Source organism: Lepidothrix coronata, unplaced genomic scaffold, assembly GCF_001604755.1.
Source record: "Lepidothrix coronata isolate B3197 unplaced genomic scaffold, Lepidothrix_coronata-1.0 Scaffold138, whole genome shotgun sequence".
NCBI classification, from domain to species: domain Eukaryota; kingdom Metazoa; phylum Chordata; class Aves; order Passeriformes; family Pipridae; genus Lepidothrix; species Lepidothrix coronata.
The window spans coordinates 2,208,912-2,216,885 of NW_016690318.1; positions in this window are offsets into that span (position 1 = coordinate 2,208,912).

Sequence of the window (7,974 nt, forward strand, 5' to 3'; positions counted from 1 at the left end):
ACACAGAAAACATTACTTAGCATTGTTTTGAAAAAAAGCACAGCTATTTATCCTTTCTTATCAGCACATTTATGAACAAAAGAAATTTACCAAGCTTTGCACATTTATAAAATCTAGCTCATTCCTTACTGATCCTGCCATTTATTAAATATTCATTATTAGACTTACTCCATCTCTAAAAGTGACTCATGCACTTGTATGTAGAATTTCAATAACATCTCAGTTGCTAGGGTACATGTGATCACTCTGACATATAAAGTATCTGTTAGAAAAAGATTAAGTATATAATGATCAAATCTGTAGGGTTTATTTATTCAATAAATGTTTCGCCAGCAGTTATTTATTTAAACAACATGACATTTTATGCCTTTACATAAACATTGAGTTGTATTGCACACGATCTTTAACTGATGCATATGACTTTTTTTTCCCCATGTCACTGAACAATTTTTATTTCTGCCATATGCATATGATACAATAGTTTCCTGGGTGATTTTCCTTGACTTCTTTTTTTCCCCTCTAGCCCACTCTGTCAACATTGTTCCTTGTCTATAAATGGGTTTTTATCTTTCTTTCAAGCTTCACCTATATTTTTCTGAGGACCAGTAAAAAAAATTACCTTAAATGTGCATATGGGTTTTAATATGTGCTTCTATGTCTTCATCTTAGAACTACAGGCTTGTTTATGTACATGGCTTGGAGTTTGTCCCTGCATTAAATGCTTTCTGGCAGAGACTGAGGCGATTTGCTAGTGCTGTGCATTAGTCTAACCTTCTCTGGGATTTATGCTCACGACACAATCTGAGCTTTGAGACCAGAGCTATCTCTGCCACAGTGCTATTTAATTTTAAAATCCTGTGGTAAAAGAATACTAAATCTGCAAATTCATGGGATTAGCATATGAGAAGACAAGAATTCATGCTTTCTATAAAACTAGAGCTGGGTTAAATAAATTATCTTTTTCAGTTCTGTTGCAAAATCAAAGTGATCAGAAAGTACATTCATTTTATGTCAATCCAAATACTTTTTTTCTTCTAGTCAAATTATATTTTTCTTAGTTTGGATTCACAAAAAGTACTTCATTTCAATTTTATTCATTTATTCCGTGGCACATTGGAAACATTTGGTCTTTCCAATTGTTTTTAATTTAGTTGAGTAATGAAACAAGGCATGATTTTTTAAAAATGAAACATCAAAAAATATTTCATCATATATGAAACAAAATCTTTTGCCCTAATAATAGCAAAAAAGATGGTTTAGTTCTTCATACCTCTTAGCATTATGTATCAGATTCAACTAGAATTAGTACAGTGGCAAAAGATATTTTTCATTATTTAAAAAAGCCCCTAGATTTATATAAATTTTTACTTTGATCTGTAGATAAACATGCATCAATAGAGAATCTTTACTCAAATAAGAACATATTAGTTCTGCAGGACTCCTGCCTAATGGCTGAGCAGTCAGTGTACAGGATAATCAAAGCTCACTGATTATTGAAAACACTATATTGCAAGGGATGAAAGTGGCACTGAAAGGGGAAGTGCTGTTAAGCAAGTATTATTAGTGGAGCTCTTAAAGGGTCAGCCTCCAAACAGTACTTGTTTTGTCATTTCATTAAAAAGCTTAGTATGGAGATGTGAGAGTGCGATAGTTGAGTTTGCCCATAGCAAAACATATGTCTATCATTGACATAGAAGAAGGATGAAATGTCTAGGAAGACCTGCATGACTGTAAGAACTGGAATCACATACAAGGGATAAAATTTAATACTATCAAGTATTAAATTTTTTGGGACTGATACTGAGAGTTTCTGTTAATTTGTGAGCTTACTGACTGGAAACAGCTGTGGTGCGGACCCAGTGGTTGATCACACATTGATTTATGAGTCACCAGCGTGATATGCCTGTAGAAGAGGCAAGTTCCCTAGATGACACTGGCTACAGTAGTGTTGGGAAGCAGTTTTGTTATTTGATGAGCAGGAGCTATCTCACCTACAACAGTTCTTGGCATCCAAGCTCAAGAACGATGATTTCAGAGTGAAACAAATGTTTATTTCTCTGCTCTAATCCAATGTGTCATAAAATCTTCATCATTTAGCTGAATATATGACATTTCATTCTAAAAGAAAACTTTACCACAAGAACAGATAGAAACTTCCCGTGAATAAATTCAGATTGAACATTAGAAGTTCCTGGCAAAATGGTCAGTAAAATCTAGAGATGAATAGGTTATGGCTTCTCCTATTATGGGCAAGCAATTCAATAATCCTTAAAATCAATTTGGAACATTTAGGAAAAAGGATTAAATTGTGTGGTTGGCTGCAATTGCAGGAAATTAGATTTAGAGACCCGTAGCATAATTTAGGTCTAATGCTTGTATGGTCCTATGAATAGTTTTCTATTTTCCACAGTATACTGCTCCGTGAATTATTTACAGTTTATTGCAGTCTGCACTGAATACAGAAATTGTCTTCCGTTTTACAATTTCTGTTGTTATTACTTAATCAATTTTAGTAAAGATTGAAAGAAAAACCATTTATATTGTGTATAAGGAAAGCCAAAGTACTAAGAATAAAACACAAAACAGTTAAATCAAATAATGTTGGGTGTCCCATCTAAGATATCTGTAATCTGGTTTTCCAAATATTTAGAAATTTATATTAAAATCATACTTATCAATAACTTCTGCAGAGGAAACTCAGTTCTGCTGCAATTCAGGTTACAGGTGCCTTATTTTTTTCTGTGTCTTGACTGATACTTAGATTGCAGAACTGTATGGAAGAGGCAATTTAATATAAAATCCTCTATTATGTTCTGTAAGACTAGTTTAAGCTGTAGCAAAGCACCATATTTCTTTCCGCCTGATTTGTCCCTATCAAGTGAGATGTTTTTGCAAGCAATGTTTTATTTCAAGGTGACTGTTAAGAGTTGAAACAGAAACTGTGCTGAGATACATCTTATGCAAAGGATTTAACTAGACAACAAGATTGAATTAGTATAATTTGATAGCTGCTCTGATCAGTCCCTGTTATTATCCACCTGAGTCTCTGTTTAGAGGACAGCCCCCAGAGGCTCCAGTTCCACTCTACAGGGCTTCAGTGGTAATGCCAGTCTAAGACACTTGTCTTTGCCGTGTCTGGACATCCATTACTCCGGTGCTGCAGTCCACATCCCCTACCTCATACCTGTACAGCTGACTGTGGGACTGCATTGTGAGTGAAGTCAGAGAATAATATGCCTTGTTTGTGTATGTTTTCTTTCTTTCTAACATAAATCATTTGAGTTCTGCAGTTCACAGAGTGACTCACAAACTGTTGCTCTGGTTTAACCTAGAAAGAGGACATGTACCACCACATGAGTCCAGGAATAATCAACTTTCTTCTCAAGCCACCCCTCCGTAGAGCAATGACTTCTGGATATGTCTGTGTTGGATACTAGATGTGTGACCATTGCTTGGGTAGACAAAGGTGTTTAACTGTGAATTTTTATTTGGTAAAAGTGGCTGTAGTCATTACAAAATTATCATATGAAACAAGTTTTAATCAGGGCAGGCAAATCCACACCATCATCTTGGTGAATTTAACAAAGCCTGAAAAGATTCATTATAGGTTGATTGTACTATTTAATCTTTTCAGTCTACAGAAGTCTAGAAGGTAATTTAATGCAGACAATATGGTGTATTTTTACTTGATTTTACTGTCAAGAGTGGGTTCCATCATAGTAGCTGAAATTTACAGAAATACCCAGCTAGTAGCAAGCAGTGGCCTGAAGAATTTCAGCCTAAATAGTTGTAGTTAGCTAGTTAGAAACAAGAAAAATAATTTCTTATTACGGAAAATCATAAGGATTATAATGCTTACCAAATACTTACCCTATAAGCATTGGACCTACAGTCCTATTAAAAAAAAAAAAAAAGGCAGGAATATTATTTTTAAGCTGTGGTTTTACTCTGCCTGCCCTTGCTCTGCTTTGATTTTGACAGTGCATGCATAAGTGCTTCTAAAAAGCATGATATGACACGTCCTTTTAAAGGTGGTTTCTGAGAAATCTTTGTGCCTAACAGGTAGTGATTTCATAAAATCTGAAAAAAAGAGATCATTAACCTCATCACCAGATAGCAGTTTCTTCTTTAACTTTCTTTCTCAATCATGTGCAAGTAGTTTCGGTTTAGTCAGAATTCCTGAACAGTCAGACCTGAACTTTTCTCACACTCTAAGGTGCTGCAGATTGCACAGGTGCATTTGAGAAGAGCTTTTTCTCAGATGTTTATTGAAATCTTAGATTTAAGCCAGAATACGTATGTTCATGAACTTCATGTTACATTACTTTACCCAGCTCACCTGCCATATGCTTTAACCAAGAGGGTCATTCTGGTTTTGATACCGGTCCTTTCAAAGAGAAGGTAAAAATCGGCCATTTTAGCAGATGAATTAGTTATACTAAAAAAAAAAATTTCTTTCTTTTTGAATATGCTTCTTATAGGTATCATGTAAGGCAAGTACCTATGTTTTTGTTTTACTTAGTGTTGATCAGTGAGTGGTAAGTTAAATGATAGTCCTTCAAGTTACTTTATTAAGGAAACTGAGAATGACTGCTGAAAGATGAATCTATGTTGCCAGCTTTGCTGTATTTGGTTTATTTAAATTCTGCTCACCAGCTTATTTGGTCTTATATTGAGTCTGAAAAAGGCACATGTGACAGCCAGATTTCACATGAATTAACTAAACTAGCCTAACTTGAATGTAAATGCTATATGGTACAACACTGTGACATCTAGAAGTCTTTAACTCATTTATAGGCTAAGTTTGTGCTGTAAAAAGCACTTGTTTCTGGTTTGAAAATGGGGGAAATGTATACATAAAATCAGATATTGAAACATTAATTCTAAATGAGTTGTAGCTGAAGTCCCATTCTCAATCTAGGCTTCTGAGTAAAGGAACATCATCCATATTTCAAATCGTAAATCCATGGGATGAAAACTTTGATTTCTTCACATTCCAGCTGAAAGTGCAGACAAGGCTTCATGTAAGGTAAATACTTATACCATAAGAAAAGTTCATGTAAGGTAAATACTTATACCATAAGAAAAGTATCATAGAAAATTTACATTTCTTTAACAAATAAACTCTACCTTTCTATTTGTATGGCATGTAACACCTGACAAATCATACGATATTTTTAAAATAAATTCTACAATTGAGAATTATATTTAACTCATTGAACAAATTAGTTAAGGGATAGAAGGGAGTAAAGTTCAGTGATGCATGCATCACTGAGTAGAGAAGACCTAAAGTTCCCAGGAGTTGGCTCACATAATGCAAAATTTATCCTATTAGAAATATTGCTTTGGTTTCACTTCTGTTCTTTCTTTTCCTTGCTCTCCTTCTCTTCTCAAAGTAGTAATTTATTTGCTGTCTTTTAAGAATTTATTTCTGTACCTTGTAATCTCCGTGATTCACTGATTACTTTAAACTTAGCCACCTAAGCATGTAAGCAACATATATAATCTAAAAAATCAGACTTAAACTCTGCCCTACTGTCTAGAGTAATCATCTGTATTCTGATTACCACACCACTATATACACAAGCACTCAGATGAAAGACCAGAGCTGTGGACCATAACCAAATAGATGCATCTCTTGCTGAGTGCATGAGATAATGTCCAGGCCTGAATATTGTTTTCCTATTGGGTGTCAAAAACTAAGATGAGAACAGACTACATTATGTATCCTCCTATTTATATCTACTTTCACCCTCAAAAGAAAAAGGTATATATTTTCACATTAAAAAAGCCTTTTTAGTGAGACCCTAAGTTGCCTTGCATTCAATATTTAATTACACATTCAAGGGACAATCTCCATTGTACTTGGAAGAAGCAATTTTCAGAGATTACTGCAGATAAGTCCATAAAATTTCAGATGTTATTGCAGCATTTCTGAGCTTTGTAATTCTTGATTAAAGAAGAAGCTATATCACTCAGCATTGACCCAAAGAAGAATGCATATCCTTAGGATCTTAAGAGATCTTAAATAGATGTTTGATTTACAGCCTGAGTATGTGGTGGAACAAAATGAAAAGAGAGGAAAATAACAAAATGTTCTGTAAGGAAACATCAAAGACCAGTAGAGAAAGAGCTTTTAAAAAGAAGAGAGCATATGGAAAAATGATCAGGCATTGCTATATAGAGAAGAATAATTTTGAAAGCAAAATTTCACCTGTGAGGTGTAGTCTCTTTAGTTAAAAGCTATTTTTAAAAGGCTTACCAAAGGACAACTTCTCAAAATTTATTATTTTTAATGCAAAATAATATTTATTATTCATGTATTGCATATATAGTTAATGTCTGGTTGTTGTAGGCTGAAAAAATATATAGAGGTAAAAAGAGTTCAGCAGGTCAACCATTTTAATGCATTTGAATAAAACCACCAGAACTCCATGTGACTTAGAAAATAAGAGAGCATTTTAATTAAACGGAAACATCAGTTGACAAAATAATGACCACTTAGTCATATCACTTTAATGATTTATTTTTACATTTAGGAACTCAGACCATTTACCACCGAGATTAGTTGATAAATTTCTTTTAAAGTTGTTGTTAAACAGTATTTTCTCCATTGAACCTTGTTAAATCTTTCAATAGATATTTTTGTATTTCTTCTTGATGCTAAAAATTACCTCCCTGAGAATATACCATATAGCAAATTTTTAAGTATTGAAAACTTTAAAATAGCCTAAAATGGACAATGTCATTGTGAACCTAGTGCCAAACTCTTACAAACTGAAATGCTGTCTGAAAACTAGACTCATTTTCAAATGTAGATCCTTCATTTTAAAAATGCTTTCTCTAGTAAGTAAGCAAGAGCACAACTTTATCCATTAATCCACAGTACTGAAATATAGTAAAAAAGATGCAAAAGGTAAACAGCAGGGCACAATTCAAATGAAAGTAAAGAGCCCATTAGCTTAGTCATTCCTGTAGGCACTTTAGAATTCAGTTACAAAGAATATCTAATCAGACATAAAATGTTTTATATATAGCATATCATAGTTTGTTTGGTTTTGATCCAGTTCTTAATATCCTATACTATCAGCTTAATGTGTTAAAAATTGTAGCTAATGTCTAGCTACAATTAATTGCATTAGTCATTGAGGAATAAATTAAAATACTGGACTCAGAAAGTGTGTAAAACAGAGTAAATCTGGTTGTAAATCAGGATATTAAGTACTCAAGTATTAGTAGACACATTATCAATTAACTGCTAGAAAAGAAAGCTTTTTAAATTGAGGCTCTTTTTTGAAATTATTTCTAAGCATTGCCACATTTTCATTTTCTACATGATCTTCATTATCAACATTTGAGAATATTTGAGTCTGTAAATAAAAATTAATAAATGATGTCAAAGGGGGCCAAAATACAAATGTAAAGAGTAAGTTCCTAATTTATTTTTCTCAGTTCTGATTTTTATTTTGAATTACTGTTTTAAGGCTGCTTGATCTATTTGCCAGGGGACCACCAATATATATTTTTCTGAAAGAAATAAGTTATTTACAACAGTAACTAGAATGCAGGTTATACCAGAGAGCATATGCACCTCATTGGATTGATTAGAATTGACATTTTGTGAGTACCTGGCCTGCACAAAGGAAAGAATCTCATTTGTTTTTTCAAATTTTGCATGTTTTTATCCAGGTGACATGTGGTTGGTGAGATGCAAGACTGCTTTGTTCTTCACAAGACTCATCCAAGTCACTGGATAGAATAAACATCTTGTCCTTTTGGTAAATCATGTCTTCATCTCATCTTCACCTGGATGAGAAAGCATGAAACAAAGTTGGACAAACAATAGGGGAACCAGAACCTGCAACTGTGTTGGCTATGCCACATTGAGCAAAAGCAGCAGAATCCTGTTTGACTCGTAAGAAAAGACTAGAAATTAGAGAGAAAGGTATATCATTATTAGTGTCCCCAAGATCA